Source organism: Mauremys reevesii, linkage group 2 (genome assembly GCF_016161935.1).
Source record: "Mauremys reevesii isolate NIE-2019 linkage group 2, ASM1616193v1, whole genome shotgun sequence".
Lineage (NCBI taxonomy): Eukaryota > Metazoa > Chordata > Testudines > Geoemydidae > Mauremys > Mauremys reevesii.
In genome coordinates, this window is record NC_052624.1 from 95,698,971 (window position 1) to 95,722,728 (window position 23,758).

Sequence of the window (23,758 nt, forward strand, 5' to 3'; positions counted from 1 at the left end):
TCGTCCCCCAGGCAGGGCTGGCCCAAGCCGCTTTCCAGAGGTCTGCCCTCCACTCCCCACATGGGGCTGGTGTCACTGCTCACCCGAGCCCTGCCCGCCCCCCAATCAAGCTGTGCCACCCCCCTGCATGGGCTGGCATCGCCAATTGCCCTCCTCCTCCACACACCACTTTTTTGACAAAAAAGTCAGGATGGCCGGGACAGAGCTTAAAAAGGGACAAAACAGGACGTATGGCCACCCTAGCACTAACTCAATAAGTGTTAGCATGAGTATGTCTGTGTGAGCTGGGAATCACATCCCTAGCTCCAAGTGTAGGCAGAGCCTTAAACAGAGATTTGATGTAAGAAATCAGTTCAAAAGAAATACACAAGGACCAAATTCATGCTTGATGTAAACTTACTGAATGAATCTGTCTTTGGGAAATCACACCGGTACAATAGTAGAGATATTAACTGACACTGATAGAGGAAATTAACCAAAAAAGGAAGAGCTCTGGCAGGATATTGGCAAAGCTAACTAGTCATTTCTTATTGTGCAGAAAGGCAGTGGTGAGCTGCAGCCGGTTCGCACCAGTTCGCGGGAACTGGTTGTTAAATTTAGAAACCCTTTTAGAACCGGTTGTAAAGGGCTTTTAAATTTAACAAAAGCTCCAGCAGCTCCCTGCCCTGCCCTGCCCCCGACCCCAGCTCACCTGGCTCCAGCTCTGCCTCTGCCTCCTTCTCTGAAGGCTCTCCCTCCCAGCTTCCTGCCAATCAGCTGTTAGCGCCGGAAGCCTGGGTGGGCTGAGAAGGAAGCGGCAGCTTCCTGCAGGTGAGCTGGGGCGGGGAGGCACAAGGAGGGCTCTAGGCGCCGCTCGTCCCTGGCCCCAGCCCCAGCCCTGGCCCCCGACCCCGACTGTGGCCAGGCGGCGCGGCTCCGGGCCGGCCCCCGGCCCCGACTCCAGGCCAGCCAGTGACTTCAGCTCCCAGCTCTGGGCCGGACCCCCGGTCTTCGACTCTGGCCCGACCCTCAACTCTGGCCTGGCCAGTGGCTCTGGGCTGGCCCCCAGTCCCGACTGTGCGCCGGCCCCCAATTTTGGGCTGGCCAGAGGCTCTGGCCTGGCACCCAACTCCAGCCCAGTGCCCGCGGCTCCCAGCCCCGACTCTGGGTGGCGTGGCCCCCATCTCCAGGCAGCGAGGGAGGGGGGCAGGGAGCAGGGAGAGGGTGTTGGATAGAGGGCGGGGGGTGGATTAGGGTCGGGACTGGGGGCAGTCAGAGGGCAGGGAACAGGGGAATTGAATGGGAGAACAGGTCCTAGGGGGGCAGTCAGGGAGGACCAGGGGTTGGATGGGGCGGTGGGAGGCAGTCAGGGGCAGGGGTTCCAGGGGCAGTCAGGACAGAGAGAAGGGGTGGTAGGATGGGGCAGGGGTCCCGGGGGGGCATCAGGAATAAGAGGAAGGGTTGGATGGGGCGGCAGGGGGCAGTTAGGGGACAGGGAAGGGGGGTGGATGGGGCAGAGGTCCTGGGGGGGCAGGGCAGGAGTCCCGGGGGGCGGGGGGGGACACGACCCCCTCGTGGGGTGAGGAGGAAAGAACCGGTTGTTAATATTTTGGCAGCTCATCACTGCAGAAAGGCAGCTTAAAGTAAAAAGAACTGATTTGTTTGTGTCTATTCTGCACTAAAGATGCATAACCCTTCAAGACTTTGAAACAACATGAATTGCACTGGATTCCATGTAGCTTTAAGTGTAATGCCTAGGACAAACACTGACAACTTAAAAGTTTTGAATCCAAGAGGGCTAGGTTACAGTCTATCCCTCACTGAGCTATCAAAGATTAAGGTTTTGTTTAAAAGATAAAAGGACTGATTCTGCAGCCAAATACTTCACAAAGGTAGTGCTAGTGAAGTCAATGAGCCTGTTCATGTGAATAAGGACTGCAGGACTGGGCTGAAATGACTTTTCTGAAAGGCCAATGGACAGCTTTACCAAGCACGAAAGTTAATCTACTCCTCTACCCCCTTATAACGGCACCCGATATAACACAAATTTGGATATGACGCGGTAAAGCAGCGCTCCGGGGCTGGGGAGGGGAGCTGCGCACTCCAGCGGATCAAATCAAGTTCGATATAACGTGGTTTCACCTATAACACGGTAAGATTTTTTGGCTCCCGAGGACAGCGTTATGTCGAAGTAGAGGTGTATTTGCTGTCTGAATGCACGCTCACATATAATCCTTCAAAAGTGACAACTGAAACAGTTGAAACTCTTCTGAGATTTCCAAGGGCATGTGAAGGGATTCTCAGAGCTGTCTAAATAATTCCATGTAGCTTGTCTGAATTATGTGCAAATTCAAGCAAAGCTTCAGAGCAGTAGCACAGGCTCTAGAATCAGCACCTGTGAAACTGTGATTAGATATTTGTGGTTAGATCTGGCTAAGATGGAAGCAGTGAAACTTGAGTCACAAAGTCTATTATTTGAGTAGTTCATTTTTAATTAAAGGTCTCTGTGTTTTAGCTAGATTTTCACTCGCGTGGTATTCTTGATTTTGAACATCATCTGTTCCTCTACTTTGGCTGGCACCAATTTGAACAGCGGAAGGATCACTGCTTGGTCTATGAAAAAGTTTCTGTGGATGAGAAAATGAAGAAATTCAGACTTTATAGCAGAATGGCTTTGGGGCCAGTTCAGTAAATTGTGTCAGCCGGTGCCTAAGAGAGCTGATGTCAGCTTTCCATTGTTCTCCCCTGAGGCCTTTCTGGTTATTCTGAAAACGGCCCTGGTTTCTATTTTGTTCAGTAAAGAGCAAACAAGTCTGCCAATTAAACAGCTTTTCACTTAAGCAAAAATAGAAGCTGTAATTGATGCACGTGATACCTGGAGTTCAAAGGTGAAAGTAAGAGTCCACGCTGCTTCACAGAGTTTCTCTGCATCTTACCCATGTGATCAGCAGCATTCCTAGTCAGCAGCGACAGGCGAGGAAGGAATGAAAGGCATGAGCAAATCCTCTAAAAGGAATAAAACCAGAGAATCAATAGACAGGAGGCCAAATTCTGCTCTCAGATGTGACACACAACTCCTATTGATTTTACTAGAATACACATTTCCCGGGGCTGAATCTGGCCATTGTAATTACCCAAGTGAAAAATGTTTATTTTAAATTGTACCTTTCCATTTTATTATTTTAATAAAAAAAATATCAGAAACTGTCCTACGTCACTAGATAAAACATATTATTTACATTACTGCAGTACCCATGGTGTGCTAGGCCCTGGGTGATCATCTACAGACAAAAAAACCAGGAGTACTTGTGGCACCTTAAAGACTAACAAATTTATTTAAGCATGAGCTTTCGTGAGCTACAGCTCACTTCTTCGGATGCACGAAAGCTCGTGCTTAAATAAATTTGTTAGTCTTTAAGGTGCCACAAGTACTCCTGTTTTTTTTGCGGATACAGACTAACACGGCTGCTACTCTGAAACCTGTCATCTACAGACAGATTCTCTCACTGTTTCTCTCACCGTTACTCTCACTGTGCAGTACTTTACTCCACATGCAGTCCCACAAAAATAAGAGTGAAACCAGACACAGGCGCTGACTCCATGCGTGCTCCGGGGCTGGAGCACCCACAGAAAAAAATATAGTGGGTGCTCAGCACCCACCAATGGGTCCCACAGATCAGCTCCACCCCCTCCCCCCAGCTCCATCTACCCGCTGAGGATCAGCTGTTCAGCGAAGTGCAAGAGGTGCTGGGGAGGCAGGGGTGAAGGAAGGAGGGGTACAGCTGGGGGAAGGGGCAGAATGGAGGAGGGAAGCCACAGGGCATGGGTGGAGCCTTGGGGGATGAGGTGGAGCAGGAGTCAAGCACCCCCAGCAAATCAGAAACTCGGCACCTCTGAAACCAGGGATTCAGATACTAAGTAAATGAAAGATGATAAAAGAACCTAAATAGATGTATGGATGGCAGAATCTGGCCTACCGGAAGGCACAGTTGCTGCTGCAAAGCACTTTTTTTTTTAAAACTCAGTCAGGGGATGTGGTAGTGGATTTATCACTAAGCCAGAGGCCATTAATATCATCCTTTCATCCAAAGCATTATAAAGATTTTGTCAACAGCAACCAACCCTTTGGTGCTGCTGGATGCTATATTGATACAATGGTCTTCTCCACTGGACTGTTAAATTTTTTTTTTAAAAGGGTTAAAATAATGAATAAAGCCATATTAAAAAGGAAACCTGTAATTTCTTCTTTAACATTTTTTATTCTAAGAAAATCACTTACAAGTCAGAAACAAAATGACCTTTAAGCTCCATAAATCAATATGACAGGCGATTCAATCAACCACATGCCTTCTCTGATTTAAACAGCTGCTAACTCATAGAGCAAGCCGAGTTCAGGTCCCAGTGGCTCTGCAAATGGGGAAGAAAGCAGCAGGTTTGCACTTTTGAAACCACTGAAGCCTGGCTGAGGAAATCACTGACACAAGTGAAATAAAAGGTACTGAATATTTAATTGACACAAGCTACTGGTACTGCACACCTTCCCATTCCATTTTCTCTCCCCTACATGTACTGTCAGAAGTGCCATAGAAAAATCTACTCTCTGAGGATGGAGTTATGTTCCTATTGTGAGGTATGAATCAAGCCTGGTTTGAAATTCAATGCACTTTACAGGCATGTACTTAATGAACTTTAAAGCAAGAACTATAACTACTGTGGCAGTTGTATAACTATTAGCACCAATATGGAGGAAGTAGAATTGAATAGACTCAGGGTGCCAAGTTCTGTTCTGACATACACTTACCAGTCCTGATTCCCCTTGCACTGGTGTTACACCAGAGCAACTCAATTGGCTTCAGTGGAGTCACTTCTGATGTAGACTGGTGTAAGTAAAAGGCGAATCAGGCCCATAGAGTTCAATGGAGTTTCACGGAATTTGTCACAGAATCTACAGGGCATGAACCCCCACAGATTTATTTGGATTCAGTTCACACAGTCCATATTTTTTCCACTCCAACTATTTATTTGTATATACTATATCAAATACTGCAGATTCAATAGCTTAGAGAGTGTCCACATAGCAACAACACTTGCCTTTTCTCAACTTTAGGAAGCAAGCCACAGAAAGAATCACAAATAACTGATCAAAGTGAAAGATTCATAGCCTTCTTTACAAAAGCTATAAAAGTCAATCTTTCAGTGTAAATTGCTAATGTATTCTCAGCTTCATAATGAAGTCTGCTTAGGAATATTGTTTAACCAGCCTTCAGGATCAGTGGGTTTGATGTTTAGCAATTACTTAGAATCAGGTGTTCAAGTCTCTGTCCTGTTTTATTAATGAAGGAAACATACTGTATAGATTAATTCACTGAAAGAAGGGAACAAAAGGTGAAAAAAAAATAACAGAAGATGGTCTCTGTTGGTCTTCACTCCATGCAATTAATAGATGCTCACCTCTTGCTCAGAAATGCACACAGGGGAAAAAGTTAATGCAAAAACTCTGAAAGAACTATGAAGATGGCACAGTCCATTGCTTGTATGTTGTACCAGTGGGGGTGTGAAGTGGGTAGATTCTCAAAAACCAGGACAACGTCCCAACTCCATGGAACCCAGCCAGATGCACAGATACCGTTTCCTTCTTTGACACCCACCAGCCTCAACACAGACCATGCTACCATTGTTTGACTGGCCCATTACCAGGTTTTCTTATTGCCCTTATTGCCCTAGATTATCCAGTGTGAGTTTAGGGATTCACTTTTTGCAACTTTAACTACATAAAAGTAGTATTGCAATCCCATTTCCTCTTTTTCCAAAAGTTATTTTGGCCACACAGATCTGTTGCAGAGAAGAGGTAAGTGATCATCAGAAAACAAGGCTATTCTTTCCCATCTGAATTGCTTTGCCCCCCTTCATACTGTTCCATCACTACTTTTCTCCACGGGTCTGTTCCCATCCACACTGCTTAGGTCTTAGATCCTTCAGGCGCATACTTTTGTTATGTCTCCAGATTCAAATTAACCCATCACGCTTTTTCAGTGAACTGGTTGAGAGACATAAGAAAACAAAGTCGCAAAAATGAAGTGAATTAATAAAGCAGATTCTTATTCACCAGCTACATCCAGCCTCACTTCATTGTTGGATTCCATCTCTAATTTCAGCTGCAATGGCTACTGTCAAACACATCTTTTAAACCCTGTCCCACAGAATGTTCCAAAACCTTAGAGGTACAGTAAGCAGGGGCGGCTCTAGGCATTTTGCCGCCCCAAGCACAGCAGGCAGGCTGCCTTCGGTGGCTTGCCCGCGGAGGGTCCGCTGGTCCCGCGGCTTCGGCAGACTGCGGGAGGTCCTCCGAAGCCGCGGCATCAGCGGAACCTCCGCAGGCAAGCCGCCGAAGGCAGCCTGCCTGCCGCCCTCGCAGCGACCGGTAGAGCACCCCCCGCAGCTTGCCGCCCCAAGCACGCTCTTGGCATGCTGGGGCCTGGAGCCGCCCCTGACAGTAACACTACATTTCTGAAAGCTCCTGTATCACAGGTCATCTCTTGCTCACAACAACAGGAGATTCAAGAGCAAAACATTGAAGTCAAGAGCAGCCCCATGGTTAGGGCAGCAGAATTTTGCCTGAAGTGTGTTGTCTAGATAAGAGAACTATGAAGCTCAGGAGTTCTGGTACCCACAGATCAAACAAAAGGCCATTCCTAGGGGATACTCCACACAAGTTTTAGTCATTTATTATAAGTCACACTAATCTTACTTGAAGCATTTTTTGAGGGGAAAAAATGGAAAATATTTAAGAGCACGGACTCTACCTTCCAACTGGAAGATTCACTTCCTCACCAGCCACAATCCACCAACATAAAATGAGTTTAAACCTTGGAGAAACACAATATTGCTCACTGGATCTTGGTGAACAAATGATTTATGCTGCATTTGCACTTAGTCTAGCTGAAGCCCCATCAATAAATAATTCTTGACATATTACTCCATTTTAGTAGTTGGAAGAAAGACCATAGAGCTAAATCCTCAGCTGGAGTACATCTGTGTCATTGTATTGATCTCAGTGAGGCTACACAGACTTACACCAGTTGTGGACATAGCCCTGTATTTTTCCTAGCTGCTTAATTTATTTACTTTTTAAACCAAAGAATGGAATATTTTGGTGGAACAGTTTATTATATGGATTAAAGGAAAAATGTGAGTTGGTAGCATGTTCCAACACTACAGCTCCTTCAAAGTGCAAGTTCCTTAGGCAGAAACCACAGTGAAATATTTTCAGTCCGTTACTTCATCTGCTCAAGAATTCCTAAATAAAAAAAAATGCATCTATAGTCCAAAACTCAGTCATTTATCCTGCATTGCTTCACTTCTTGGAATCTGCTTGAAATCGCTCTCTAAAAATATTATATCGAGAGAGAGGAAATTAACAGCTGAAAAAGTAACTGCTTGGAAACAGCTTTTCGTCATTCATAGTCATTATTAGTATCCCTGGAACAAGAAAGGATTTGTTTTTGCCACAAGTTCTGTGAAATATGAAATGCAAAAACCCCACTTTGAATTACATGTATGATGAAATATCCAGGGCTAGACCGTGCTTTGAGGCAGAACCCTGAGTCAGGGGTGATGCACAGACAGACTATCCAGAAGGAGCATCTGTGTCTCAAAGATTCCTGCTATCTACGGTACTTATATCTATGGCCCCCACTACCTTAACATCCTAGCACCTCTATCTGTAATATATTTATCTTTACAACTCTCCCTTGAGGTAGAAAAGTCCTGTTGCAGATGGGAGCTAATACACAGGAGACTAAGTAATTTGCCCAAGGTCAGACAGGTGGCACAAGGAACTGAACTCTCAGGGTAGGGCCCTAATCACTGGACCATCCTTCCTCTCAAATCCTCCTGGGCAGCTCCTATTGCACTGGGCAGGGGAGTTATCTGTGAAACCCTATGTAGTACAGCATACTCCCCTCCTCACAGTATGATCAGCTAGCTCTCCTGGCTGCCAATTGCAGGTGGCATGGGTGGATCCCTTGCTCCATCGCTAAATTGAGAGATTATTCATTCAGTGCATTTTCCATTCTTTAAAAAGTTATCCTTCTCTCAATTTACAGAACCTTACAGCCATGTTAGAGCTCAGCCTTGTCTGTTTTCCAGATTCCCTTAAGATTCTCCAAAATTCCCCCCCGGGAGATTACATTTTCCATGCTTAGTCTCTACCCAGAGCTGAATACTCTACTTGTGACAAGTTCAAGCAAAAGCTCACTAGATTTCAGTGGGGATGGGGGAAAAAACAAAACAAAACACAGTCACCTCCCAAATTAAAAATAAATCTTATCCATGTTTTTTCTAGATATTTTTTCAGCAAAAACAGCTAATACTTTAAACTCGACATAGGACTGGTCCTCAGGGGGGAAAAGTATTTAATCAAGTTCTGACCATTTCATTATTATATATAGAACTATGCTCAGTAGATAATCATTGCCTAGAGTTTCACACTTATATGCATGGAACAGCTGCTTATATGTACAGCTTGGGAAGTATGTACCTTTATAAGAGGGTTGAGCAGCTTTACCTGACCGGTATTACTAAAATACAAGCATTCCACCCCCTGGCCAATCCGCTGAAGCCCCTATATTAACCCTACATTTTAAGCACTTATTATGCCTTAATGTCTTAACTTACTCCACCTAAAGGACTTAAAAAAGCTTAAAAGTTTAAAACTTATGGTAGCTGAAACATTCATGCAGTTGACATTTTTTCCCTGTTTATTCCCTACTCCCCCCAACTTTTTTCTTTTAAAGAACTTAGGAAATTAGATGCAAAACAACATTAAGGCACTAGTAAGGTGGTACATTAAAACAAAACAAAACAAAAAGCCAGGAATGGAAAGACTTTATGGGTTACATCCAGAATCCTTGTGAGTAAATGCAGCTACTCATTTCAGGATAGTATTTCCATAGTAATTGACTGATTGCTGCTGAGTGCTCAACACCTTTCAAAGTCACAACACTTATTTAGGTACCTAAATCAGGATTTAGGAGCCTAAAACTAGCTTAAAAATCCTTTGGCTATATGTACAGAAGTTTGTCGGACATTAACTGGCTAATTTTCCTAACATACAATATGAAGGGGGTGGGTAGGTGTAAATTAGCCCCATTTTATAGATAGGGAGACTAAAGATAGACAGACTTACCACCACCACCACCACACAGTGATTGCCTGGCAGAGCCAAGGTTAGAACTCAGTGTGACGCTGTTTAGAAAGAAAATGACTATATATTTTGCTGCTGCTACCACTGATATACAATTGTGATAAATCTTATGCAAAGTATACCTTGTAAGGTATCACTGGAAAAGTTGTGATCTGTTGAACATTGTCCTATTTATGTGTGTGTATTATTGTCATGTATGAAGTTATGAATCTTTGCTATATGTTTGTATCTCAAACATACTGTGTTCCTGGGTAACACCCACAAAACAGATTTACATCCAGACCAGCCAACTGTCGTTGAAGGGCCATTAAGGAGAATCAGCTCTCCCAGTGGGCCCCTCCCAAGGACCCCTCAGAGAACATGTAGACAATGGATGCTCATGACTCAGCAAGGCACATAGAACATGTGATCCCTGACTGCATGTTTGAAACAGTAACTTTCCATGCACATGGACTGGGGGAATATAAATTAGAAAGTGTGACATCATTCCCTTGCCTCTTTCCTGCTTCAGATCTCTGGATTATGATTTCGAACAAAGGAGAGCTTTGAACAATGGACTGAGGACCCCAATATTTGGGATGAACTAGAGAGACTTATTACAAACTAGCAGATTTAACATATTATCCTGATCTACAAATTCTGAAATCGACTGTAATGTATAGGATTCATTTTAACCTCTTAATAACACTTCCTTTTTATATTAATAAACCTTTCATTTTTAGTTACTAAAGGATTGGCTACCAGCATGATTTTGGGGTAAGATTTATAGTATATTTTGACCACGGGCATTTGTCTTGTTCTTTGGAACAGGAAGAACTTAATATACATGATTGTTGGTTTTAATAATCATTTATCACAGAAGACTAGTTTGTCTGGGTGGTACATGAGGGGCTAGAGGAACTGCCTGTGGCTTCACACTAGCTAGTGTAGTTTTGGAAGCACACATTTGTTACTGGCTTGGTGAAACCTTATGAGAGAATATAACATCAGTTTGGGGCACATGCCCTGTTTCCTGGCAGTCTGACCGAAGATTGACGCTCTTAGCTGTGTCCAATACCAGACAGCATGACACTCATGACCTCCTACCTCCAAAACCCATGCTTGGTCTTACAGGGCACTCCTGTTTCTCACAGTCCAATAGCTCAAATTATTATTCACTTTGTAGCACCACCCTTGAACATTCATCCCCTTTTTGATTTTGTCCTTGAACAATTAATCTCAGCTTTGCCCTCAACACGACACCAAAGGGGAAGTCCAAAAGAAGAGCAACGGTTGCATAAAACTTACAAAATTTTATGGAGGAGAAAAAAAAATACTTTTTAATGTGCCAATTTATTGAATCATAATTTTCCATGTTGTAAAATAGGTACAGCATTCCTGAGGTTGGTACATGTTTGTAATGCATTCCCCTTGCAATTATGAAATGACTCTGCTTCCTTTCGGTGTACATTCACCCATAAAAGTGTGTACTGCCTGGTCTGTGGAGAACTGTATGAAACTTTCGTAACCCCAACAACTCAAGCTCACCCAGTGGTCTAGTGGTAAAAAAAAAAGAAAAAAGTAGCGAACAAACTAAACTCCATATTCCCCAAATGCAAAGTGAGTAAACTCAGTTTAACTGCATTTACCATTGACTACATTACTGAGTTCACCATGGTTTGTGAACCTACCAAGCAAACCTGGACCAAGTTTTGAGTGAATCTAGGAAGAATTTCTTGAGATCTCACTCCCACTCCGTGGGAGTCAGAAATGGATTTACTGATCACTTTAAATCATGAGAAAAACTCAAGACTAGGTAAAATGAGGTTAAAATCTTGGTGGTTTCAGCTGAGGGTTTTTCTGCGTTAGGAAATAGTTATTAATTGTGTAAAAATGGTAAATAGCACCTGCAATGATGCATACAATTCTAGAAACCTCATTACCAAGTAAGGCCATTATTACATAGTGAATGCTACAGCACCAATCACTGCGGTACTTGGATACTACGTTTTGCCAAGACATTAAACCAGGAGGGCCATCCAGAATAGTTCAGCAGGTGGGTGGGATCGCTTAGGAGAAAAGAATAAGAGATAGATAGAGTATGCATACTCTACATGATGATGACTAAGAGGAAAATTCATACGGTAAGACAACAAATATCTGGAGGAGGACTTAAGCAAAATAAATAGGATAGAGCTAGGAGCAATGGGATAAAATTTAGAAAGGAAAATTTGGCCTGAAAATTAGATGACAAGAACCACAAGATTTATTAGGGTATAAAGCAGAAAGGAACGGGTACAGGATTAGCAAGGGAAAAGGTGAAAGGCCTATCACTTGGTACATATAACAATACACTAGTACATTGAAGTGTCAGTATTTACCAGTTGTTACCAGAGTCACTGCTGTTCTTTTCTAAGTATATGGATAGTGATCTCTAATATTAGAGAGGGAAATACTGTAGAGAATTCTGCCATAATGGGAGACTTTAACTTCCCAGACATAGATTGGAGAATAAATGCTACTACTACTGGTAGGTCCCAGTTATTCCTGGATGGCATAGATGACAGCTTTCTTCATCCAAATTGTCACTGCACCAACTAGCGGGGAATACTAAAACCAAAGTCTAAAATAGCAAGTCGTGAGGACATCATAGAAGAGTTGGTCATACAAAATAACCGTGGGGCGAGTGATGACAAGCTGATTTAGTTTAAATTAAAAGGAATGATACTCAAAACCAGGTCGTCAGCTATGGGTTTTTTTCCATAGAATCATAGAATCTCTGGGTTGGAAGGGACCTCAGGAGGTCATCTAGTCCACCCCCCTGCTCAAAGCAGGACCAAACCCAACTAAATCATCCCAGCCATGGCTTTGTCAAGCCTGACCTTAAAAACCTCTAAGGAAGGAGATTCCACCACCTCCCTAGGTAACCCATTCCAGTTCTTCACCACCCTACTAGTGAAAAAGTTTTTCCTAATGTCCAACCTAAACCTCCCACTCTGCAACTTGAGACCGTTACTCTTTGTTCTGTCATCTTCTACCACTGAGAACAGTCTAGATCCATCCTCTTTGGAACCCCCTTTCAGGTAGTTGAAAGCAGCTATCAAATCCCCCCTCATTCTTCTCTTCTGCAGACTAAACAATCCCAGTTCCCTCAGCCTCTCCTCATAAGTCATGTGCTCCAGCCCCCTAATCAATTTTGTTGCCCTCCGCTGGACTCTCTCCAATTTATCCACATCCTTCTTGTAGTGTGGGGCCCAAAACTGGACACAGTACTCCAAATGAGGCCTCACCAGTGCTGAATAGAGGGGAATGATCACATCCCTCGATCTGCTGGAAATGCCCCTACTTATACAACCCAAAATGCCATTAGCCTTCTTGGCAACAAGGGCACACTGTTGACTCATATTCAGCTTTTCATCCACCGTAACCCCTAAGTCCTTTTCTGCAGAACTGCTGCCCAGCCATTCGGTCCCTAGTCTGTAGCAGTGCATGGGATTCTTCCGTCCTAAGTGCAGGACTCTGCACTTGTCCTTGTTGAACCTCATCATATTTCTTTTGGCCCAATCCTCTAATTTGTCTAGGTCCCTCTGTATCCTATCCCTACCCTCCAGCGTATCAACCACTCCTCCCAGTTTAGTGTCATCTGCAAACTTGCTAAGGGTGCAGTCCACACCATCCTCCAGATCGTTAATGAAGATATTGAACAAAACCGGCCCCAGCACCGATCCTTGGGGCACTCCACTTGATACCGGCTGCCAACTAGACATGGAACCATTGATTACTACCCGTTGAGCCCGACCATTTGTTGTTGTTGTTTTTTCCGTCTTCCTCCTCCTTCTCAAAAGGGCAGGCTTTGGGAAATAAACTAATTCTCTTAATGAAGTCAGCTGGACTGAAGAGCTCAAGGGCTTATATGGAGGAGGCTTAGAATTTCTTCATATCAAATTATATACAACTACCTGAAATTTGCATCCCAAGAAAAAGCAAAAAAACTTGGAGGGAAAGGCTCCAAACCCAGCTGAATGAATAACCATCTCAAAAAGGTTATTAAGAGTAAGCAGAGAGCCTACAGGGAATGAGGAAAAGTGGTTGATCAGCAAAGAAAGCTACAATGTGGAGGTTAGAAAATGTAAGAATAAAGTGAGAGTTGCTAAAAGTCAAGCTGAATTAACTCTTGCCAAGAAAAACAAAATATTAAGATTTTTGTATTTATATAAATAGAGAATAAGGAAGGATGAGGTTGGACTGGTAAGCAGTGTGGATGGGAAGGATACTGAAGATAATCTAGGTATGGCCCTCCTTGTTGGCCCCAAACCTGAATAGATACTTTGCCCCAGTTTTCAGTAATTATGAAAATACGGAACATGGGCATGAAGGCAGTAGGGCTGATGGAACTGAGTGTCTAGAAATGGAAATTACCACATCTGAGGTGGAAGAAAAAAATTAAAGAGCTTAATGCGCTCACATCAGGGAGCCCAGATAACTTCAATCCCAGAATACCAAAAGAACTGCCACATGAGATTGCTAGTCCAGTAGTAAGAATTTTTAATAGATCTATCTATTCAGTGGTAGTGCCATATGACTGGAGTGTAACTAATGTTGTACCTATATTTCAGAAAGGGAAAATACTGATCTGGGCAACTGTAGACCTGTAAATCTGTCCTTTGTAGTACGCAATGTTTTAGAGCAAATTGTGAAGGGAAGAATAATTAAATTTGTCGAGGTAAATGGTAATGGAGATGTAATGCAACATGGGCTTACTAAAGGTAGATCATGCCAGACTAACCTGATTTCCTTCTTTGAGAAAATAACTGATTTTTTAGACAAGCGAAGTACAATAGATCTAATATATTTGGACTTCAGTAAAGTATTCGACATGTTACAACATGGGACATTATTAGTTAAATTAGGGAAGATGGGGATCAGTGCAGGCATCATAAGAGGAATAAGTAATTTGCTAAAGGGGAGAATGCAAAGGGTTGTGCTGAAAGGTGAATTATCGGACTGGAAAGAGGTTATTAGTGGAGTTCCTCAAGGATCAGTCTTGGAACCAATCGTATTCAATATTTTTATTAAATGACGTTGGCACAAAAAGTAAGAGGACGCTGATGAAATTTGCTGACACTACAAATTTGGGAGGCATTGACAATACAGAGGAGGATCAGAACAGTATATAGGAAGATCTGGATGAACTTGAAGACAGGAGTGACAGAAATGGGATGTCAATAGTACATAGCTCAAGGTCAAGCAATTAGGATCTAATAACAAGAATTTCTGCTAGAAGCTAAGGGTTCATCAGTTGGAAGCAACACAGAAGGAGAGAGACCTGGGTGTGTGGGTTGATCACAGGATGATTATAAGCCATCAATATGATGCAGCTACGCAAAAGGCAAATTCTATCCTAGCTTGTATTAGGTGAGGAATTTCCTGTGAAGATGGAGAAATATTAATGCCATTGTACAAGGCATTGGTTAGACATCATTTGGAATACTGTGTACAATTCTGGTCACCCATGTTCAAGACAGATGAATTTAAACTGGAACAGGTGCAGAAAAGAGCTACTAGGTTGAGAGGAGACTGGAAGAACTTGGCTTGTGTAGTCTTGCAAAAAGAAGGCCGAGAGGGGATATGATTTCTCTCTTTTAATACATCAAAGAGGAAAATACCAGAGTGGGTGAAGAGCTATTTAAACTAAAGGACAATGTTGGCACAAAAACATATCGATATAAATTATCTATGAACAAATTCAGGCAGAAACCTTTTATTTTCCAAACCATCAGAGGGACAAGATTCTGGAGCAGCCTCCCATCAGGAGTTCTATGGGCAAAGAACTGAATTAGTTTTAAAAGAGAGCTGGACAAATTTATGAGTGCAATTGTGTAAAGCAGTTGCTTTGTGATGATGGTGGGCAGGGCTCCATAGCTCTGGGACCCAATTCCAGTTTATGTTCCTCACGCTCATGCTTCAAGGTTTCAGCCAGCCACAGGCAGGGGTTGGAAAGGGATTTTTCTCTCCCCAGTATATTGTGGGAGATTCTTTCATCTCCTTACTCTGAAGCACCAGGAATGGCCATGGCTGGAAATGGGACACTGGATAGGGTGGACAAGGGCAGTGAGGCGGTGCTGAGCACTCTCTCGCTCTCAGGTGCTTGACTGGCTGGTTTTTGCTTACATGCTGAAGGTCTAACTGATCTCCATATATCGAATTGGGAAGGAATTTTCCTCCAGGTCAGATTGGCAGCGACCTGGGCTTTTTTTCCACCTTCCTCTGCAATGTGAGAGTGCGGGTCACTTGCCAGGATTATCTGGGTCTCTCCCACTTAATCATTTCCCTTTCACTGCAGGGGACTCAGGCCACAGTCCTTCCTATTCTCTGCCTATTTCACATCATAATCTAGTCTTCTGAGGGTCTCATTTACTTTGGCCCTACTTCCATTGTTGGGTTTGTTGGTGTGCAAGTGCTAGGTGGCGTTGGTGACCTGTGACATACAGGATGTAAGATGAGGTGATCTAGTGGCTCCATCTGGCCTTAAACTCTATCCAGAGAATAAGGGGAAAAGATGGTAGATAAAGGTAGCAGTGTTTGGTAAACATGGGCAAATGCTGTAAGTGGACACTAGGGAATATGGATATTAGTCTAATCCAATATGGCCATTCTTATGGCCCATCTAGCCCAGTATCCTGTATTCCATCAGCGACCAGTGCCAGATGCTTCAGAGGGAAAGAAATAGAAGAGAGCAATTTATCGTGATCCATCCCATCATCCAGTTCCAGCTTCTAGCAGTCAGAGGTTTAGGGATATCCAGCGCATGGGGTTGCATCCCTGACCCTCTTGGCTAATAGCCATTGATGGACCTAACTTATCTAATTCTTTTTTTGAATTCAGTTATATTTTTGGCCTTTGCAACATCCAGACCGTGAGGCCATACTGAATTAAGTGCAAGTATCTCTGGAGTCCATTGTATTAAATGAATTGTTTATATATTACTGGGGGAATAGGACTGTATGTAACCTCTCAAAGGGAGAGATGTGACAGATATGAGATCTGGCTATTCCAAGGACTATATTGAACCATGTGCCAGACAAGAATGGACTTTTGGAATGAAAGGAGTGGGTTTCCTGGAGACTATCTAGGGGGAAGATGATTGCAAATTCCCCACCTTTGGTTACACAAAAAACCAGCCTTTTGAATCTGTGCCCTCAAGAGTGAGCCATTGTCTGCTAAACACCTGTGACCTGAGGCCATAACTTTTAAAACACACAGGGAGAGAGAGAGAGAGAGAGAGAGAGAGAGATGAAGTGAGGAAAGGCGGAGAAAGGGGGGTGAAGACTAACCTAGGAAGGTAGCAAGATCTGAGCCAAGAGAGATTAACTCTGTAAAGTTATCTTAAGATACAGGCAGCAGCAGCAAGTTTAGCAAACTGAGAAAGGGTATAAAAGAAAACTTAGCCAGTATGTAAAAATATTTGAGAAAGGTGGTTATATTTTTAGCCAGCAAGGAGTGTGGCTCCAGGAGTTAAAGCAGTTGGGAACCTGCACTCCTGGTTTTTATCCTGGCTTTGAAAGGAAAGTGCGGGTCATTACCTGCTCTTGCAAAACCTGAATTTGTTCCCTCAGTATCTGTTGCTTTTGTTTGCATGCCAAATGGATTGTGGGAGTGCTCTTACATGCTTTAGTTAACTGTTTTTGGGCAATTCCATCTGCTAATGCACCAATTCTAGGTGTTAACCTGCTCAATTGTGGTTTTTCACTTTGAAGTTTTTTTTTATTCACTCCCCTGCAATTGAGTCGCAGCTCCTGTCTCCTGATGTGCTTTCTGAACTGTTCCATTTTCCCCTTCATTTCCTTCTGTGTACTTACTCGTCCCATTCTGACAGCCACCAGTCTAGGTCCCAGTTTAGGTTTTACCAGAACGTGGATTTAATTATATGGTGGTGGTTGCAATGCAGTGGACCCCATTTTATCTTTTAATTTTGCTAGGACCACCTTTTTCCATTTCTATCCCATTCTTCAGGCACAGGGGAGCTACCTGAAGCCTGCTGTTGACCACAAGTATTTATAACAAGGGATGGCACATCTCTTTTTTGTAAAATTTTTACAGCTGTTTTCAATGTTATATTCTGTTTTTATTTTCTATTCTATCTTTGGGGATTTGCAGGGAGGGGATGAGGGAGTTCCCTAGCTTGTGGTTTTCTGCCATGTTAGATCATGATTCCTACAGAGGACAGCTCACTTACTTACCTGATCAGTGGTCATGGGTCACCAGTGTGGTTAGATGTTTGGATGCATGTGTGTGTGTTCCGTCTGCCACCTCAGCCCTGCGCAGACAGCTGGCACAGCAGACCTGGAGCAAACCGCCCAATGACCACAAGAACCATTCAGGGACAAAGGCAACCAGCCAGGTTTATTGTCAATGAAGCACAGTACTATTATCCTGCAGACTCCACCAGACCACTAATACATGCGTGTCCATAACAATGGACCAGCTCAGTGAGCAGTGAGACTTTCCGTTCCTCCTCAGGCCAGATATAAATACTCCCTTTGAGATACATCTTTATACCCCAATAGAAGCAAGTTAGAACTGCCCCTCTGAGATAACTAGCCACATCAGGGGGCAGTAACTATCACCCATTACCTTGTACATGTTGGTTCAATCAAAACATCCCTATTACGTACGGTCATCCTGACCTTATCTTTTAGGAGGGGTCAGTGTGTTCCTGTTATCCTCAGGAAATGTATTTGTACAATCCTTAATATTGGGAGGTTCTGGTACCACTTAATATCAGGATGTGTTTGCGTGACTAGCACTTCTTAGGAATGTGTATTTCTGCAATATCAGCCAGATTCTGTAAGCAGGTCCTGCCTCATACCAGGCCTCTAATACAAGAGCTTATGTCTCAGGCTCTCTTCCTATTACATTTTGGTTGCACTGTGCTTGTGGTTTGAATAAACAAATGGCTGTATTTCTCAGGACTGCCAGTCCACACTTGCCAACCTTTCTGTTTCTGCTGGAAGGCCTCTGTTTTGGAGACACCCTCCTAGCCTGTATACGTTGGCAAACTTCCTGGATTTCTTGGAGCCCGTCACTCATTCAAAGACGCAAAACAAGAACGGCACACCAGGCAGAAAAAAGGGCCATTAAAAAAAATCACAATCACTAGGAAATAAGAGTAGGGACCACATTAAGATACATTCTAAATACTGGAAACGAGAGCCATCCTCACAACAGTGAAGGGGAAAAATATCTGAAGAGGTGACGCTGTGTATCAGAGAGAAGATTGGCCCAGACATTTCCCTATTAGACATATGCTACAGAATATATACCACTACTATTGAATTCTATCGGTGGTTACAAACCCATAGAAATTATATTTTTCTATTAAATTCTCTAGATTTGTAAGAGTAATTTCTATAGCATCTTTGTGGTAGCATCTCTATTAAACTCCACGGGATTTTTCATCAGGGCTGGTCTTTATGTCCACAGGATCAAATTTCTACCTTGGAAAAGTCTCTTTGGTGATTGGTTATGCAGATGTATTTATTTGGGAGGGCGAGGGGGATTTTTAGCAGTTAATGACACAATATAACATTTTACCAGGCTCAAACTGCTACAGGCTAGAGCATGCTAGGGATTTGTAAAGCATGAAGCCCAAAAGCAACTGCAACAGAGATGCAGTAAAGCCTCAGACAAGCCCTGAAGAATTCCACAATTCTTTTAGGCAAGTCCTGTCCACCTTTGCCATCTGCCTCAATCATCTTTGCTTCCCCACAATGTTCATTTGGTTTGGATTTTTGCAACCCCCTCCCATAATCTGGTAGGCATGGCTCTCCGCTGCCTTTCTCCTTGTATAGTTTACACTTTTGCAAAGGTGTTGTAAAAAGCTACTGAATGAAAATGGTAACATCGCACACAGGTATAAGGAACTTGATCAAGGTGAGAGGCAGTAGAAAGCCAGATTCCTTAGGGTATAAGCATTACATGAAAATTCATCTCAAAGCTATCTTAAAGAGCGCAGCACAGGAGTAAGCTCTGAGTATCCCTATTTAGCTCAAGTATAGAACTCAATAGACAATGTCTGAGAAACATGGGCGATGGGTATAATAGACAGGGGAGGCTAAGTCTCCCCTAACCCAGGCCATAGGGCCACCCACACACCCCGCCCTTGCTTTCTCTCCCCTGAAGCCATTGGGGCTCAGGGCTTGGGCTGGCTGGTGGCCTGGGCAGATGCTCAGGCCTGCTGGCCAGTGTGGTTAGGGTGGGCTGGCTGGCAGGCCAGAGCTCAAGGCAGCTGGGGCGGGAGGGAGGGGACCAGTCCTCGGGGTGGTTCAGCTGGGGTTCCTCTGGCCATGGTGGGGCAGGGTGGGGCCTTGAGTGGAAGGGGCAGGGCACCTTGGGCGGGGGCTAGCCTCCCTGAAGGGAGGGGTTCAAACACTGCCCATGCTAAGAAAGATAAGTTATAAGAGTGAAGTCTTCAGAAGAGAGTACATTGTATTTCTTCTCCCTAGTAGGTTGCATCAACTGAACATTAAATGGTAGATACCTCCAGCAGACAGAGAATTCTTAGAAACTTAAAGGTGCAGTATGCAGAAAACAGACTACAGTTCATAGCTACATGCCATATTATTGGTTGGGGCTTTTTTTGATTGCAAAACGAAAACATCAAGTAGTTCACAGAGTCCCATTTATCTCAACCTAAAGACTCTGAACACGAGTGACTCTACTTTGGCCTACTTCCAATTCTTAATAAAAATTCAAAAAAAAATAAATTAAGATAATATATTTTATTTGTCAACTAAGCAATTAATCCACATTACAACAAACCTAAATAAGTTAGAGTGGTAATTAGCTTGCTTGAAAAATACTGAAAACTTCTCTTGGGGGTGGAAAATAATTCTTTTTAGCACAAAAGAATTAAGTATAAAATGACTAGGACCAAGAGAACAATCCGATTGACTTAAGTTCCAACTCATGCAATTAATGATTATTATTATTAAACATTTTACTGCAGTGTCTAGGCGCCAACTGCACAACTCAACCATATTATTCAAATAATAAAATTATAAATGGAGCAACACACTCTAGGGCATACACTTGTGAGATAGCTGTACTTCTGGTTGCTTGAAGGACTTCGCTATTTTCCCCGGACCTTACTACAAAATGGAGGTGCGTGATTCTCTCTCACAGCTGCATGTTCCATCATGTATCCTCTCTTTCTGCTAAAACACTCCATTTTCTCATGGGCTTTACTCCAGTGGGCCATATCAAGCTATTATTTTAATGTGTGTTGTGTTTTGAATATGCCATGAGCCAATGGGTTGCCTTGTCCGTGTTTACCTCATGCAAAGTCTTTTGTATTCAAGTTTTTACCAGAGTTTGCTGCTTTTCCTCAATTTGCAGTTTGGCGATTCTAAAACCTCATAATTATGCTACCAACAAATTAAAAAAAGATATAATGTCATGATTGAGCTGTGAATAAGTGAGGCTATGAAGAGTAACCTTTGAACTGCATGAAGCTGAGAGCTTAACTACTCTGTTTAATTAGACAACCCCCAAAGGCACTATTAGCAGAATTATTCATCAGCATCACTTTCATCTGGGACTGTGTGTGTCGAAATTATCCCTGGCAGCTTGCGTGAAAGAAGGGGAGCCCTTTTATAAATTTCACTCAAGACGTAGGATACTCAGTAAACACAGATGTGTGTTTTGACAATTGCAGAGTTGCCAGATTTAACTTCAAACACTTAACAGAGAGCTAAGCAGCCAAAGCACTTCATAGAGGCCTGGGTTTATTTTCTTTAATTGTCTCATATAATGTTTATAGCAAAAGTATGTGGGGTGTTGGGACAACAATTATTAAAATTATACAACCCCCCAAACTGACTCAAACTATCCTGCTCTTCATAAAATCATAGCTTTTCTGAGAAACCAGTGAACCAGAACAAAAACCATCACCATGACCACCAACAACAACAAATACAGGGGAAATTTTCAGTCCAAATCCTGACTGAAACCTTGCAGCCGGATCCAAAGCTCAAACTCAGGGTCTGAAAGCCATACAAGTTCCACAGGCTTCGGCTGACAATGTCCTATTGCTCACTATAGAATGCTGAGTGCTATCTTCAGATGCCTAAAATGCCCCAGTGGACCGTAGTTGTTGTGGCAAGCTACAGAAAGGCAATCTCTCAGATAACTGGGTCCCAAAATCATGCAGCATTTTAAAGATTCCAAGCTCTTGAATACTACACCTGAAACTGAATTATTGGTAATGCAGCATGAGGAACACAAGTGTGAGCTATACCTCATTATACCGGGGTGGATAACTGGGATATGGTCTTCATCAGGAAGGACAGGCTGCAGTCTCCTGGATAGCTGTGGATGGAAGGAGATGTGATGAACAACTGCTGCTGTCTGGGGTTCCAGAAATAGAAAGAACCAGCAGGACAATGAGTGTGGGAGCCACAGTGGAAAATGGTGGCTATGCATCAATATAGTGCATGTATGGTCTTCCCCTCTCTACCTCTCAATTTAGTTTATTTAGATTTAGTAAATGGTACCTGTTTAGCACTACAGGCATCTTCCATTAAATTTAAAAATACCTGCTTGGTTTAATTTTTTTTTTAATATAATCAACAGCCATGAAAAGAATTGCCTAAGAACTACTCAAAAGTTGATCTAATTCACATATAGCATCCATCATTTGCACAGACTCAGAGGATGCCATCCTCTTTGTTCCGTAAGTCATAGATAATAAATGTCTTTTTGCTCCCCTTATGTTTCTCCAAAGTCCATTGTCCTTTGCTCTGTTTACCTTATATGTAAAGGTACCTTCATTGTCCTCTGTCTGCAATCAAGCTGGTCAGACAGGCAAATCCATATTCCTTTGTCTAGCAGGCTGAGTTTATGCACTGGTTCCAACACACATATATAAGAACATATTTCCAGCATGTACATATAACTCTTTGTACCCAATTCGTACATCCATCACACAAGGTTATTCCTGACCAGCGCATTACTAGCTTACACAAGATACTTTACAAGATACCTATTATGACAACAGTGCGTTGGGAAGAGTGTGTCAGGCCTAATACGAGTTTCTGTATAGTGGGCCATCTGCCCATGGGCACTGAGGGCTCTCATGGTCACAGTCTAACTTTTAAAGCGTAACTGTTCTATTGTCTTAGCCACTGGGAGCCCACAGACCCGAATGGCCCAACTCAACTCCTACTGAAGTCTTTAGAAAGACATTGACTGACTTCAGAGGGAGTTGAACTGACAAATCACTTAGGTTAATTTCATGGCTGAGACTGGTTAGGAGTAGCTCCATGCTGGTGAACTAAAAATAAAGATTTCTGCAGAACCCTAATATGTCCCATACTGATCCTGTCAAGTTTTGCACTGAGCTTAATCAAGAGTTCCCATGCTCAGCGTGAGATGCACAAACATGGGAAGAACTCACCTGAGTCAAAGTACCCTGAACTCAAGGACAATCAGTTGTTTACTGCAGCTCAAAATGTATTACTTGTTTTACAGAGTAATTTAAAAAAATACATTATGGGTGCGTGAGCCCCCATCACTAGTCTATCTGCACACCCCTTTCCTTCCCCAGCTATCAGGATTTGAAAGCCTCCACATTTTTTCATCCTGAAGCCTTCCTACAGGGTCTCCTGGGCCCCAGGTGAGTGGTTTCAAAAGGGTCCTATGGTGAACTGATCTCAAAGACAGAAAGCAGAAGAATTAGCTCCAGCCATAGATGGATCAAGGCTAAAGTATTGCCCACACTGGCCATTAACACAAAGCCACAAAACCTAGCAACGGGACACAGGGAAAAAAGGGAAGTCCTTCTCCCCACAGCCATTAGCGCTGAGGCCTCTTTAAGTGAAAAATATCGTGGGGGGGGGCTTTAGGACTGGATTTCTTTTTGGGGTACAGAGTCTGCTGTGGTTGATCCTATCTTAGCAATAGTCCTTGGCATAAGAGAATATGCAGCCTATATATATAAATGACAGCGATAGAGTTATGTTTGTTTAGTTTAAACAGTAGTCATGTCAGATTGTCACCTCTTGAGTTGGTTGTTTACCTTTGAGGGTAACCATTCCTGCAGTCAAATCTTTCCTCTTAGTCTTTGTGCAACAAAGCATGAGCCAGACATGCCATGACTACTCTGGAAAAAAAGAAATGGCCTACTACAGCACCTGTATCAGAACTACAACCCTAGCTACCATTACACGGCAGGCGTGCTGCCTGCACACAACATAGGCAAATAATAATTAAGTGCAAATCTTCTTGGAAAGGCAGCTACAGTAAGAATGGTATTCTCTTACTCAATAGATCTCCTCTGGGTATATTCAGTCACATAATGACTTAAGTAGTAAAAAAATATTTTTGTCACTAGTTAGCTTCTATTTGCCCTGCAGTGTCAACACAGCTCTGAGAAAGGGAGCTGGATTCTATTCTGGCTCATGCATCATCTATACCAGTGCAAATGCATAATAGTTCCAAAAGCCTAGGTACTGCCCTCTATTATAGCTATCCACACCCACTAAGTACAATGGAGTTACCCATCATATTGTGCACCACAGTCAATGTACTAGCTGC

The 23,758-nt window shown here is 43.1% G+C and overlaps 1 long non-coding RNA gene across 3 annotated transcripts in view; it reads right to left on the reverse strand.

The window, feature by feature from the left end:
• Positions 1-23,758, reverse strand: part of LOC120396786 — a 92,281-nt gene that overhangs the window by 19,622 nt on the left and 48,901 nt on the right. The window contains exon 4 of one of the 3 annotated variants that reach the window (XR_005593378.1): positions 2,567-2,606. The exons of 1 other annotated variant lie outside the window; for it this stretch is intronic. This is a non-coding gene — a long non-coding RNA (uncharacterized LOC120396786). Of the gene's footprint in view, positions 1-2,566; positions 2,607-21,468; positions 21,533-23,758 lie in introns of those variants that run through there. One more of the 3 variants, XR_005593379.1, reaches the window with a different exon arrangement.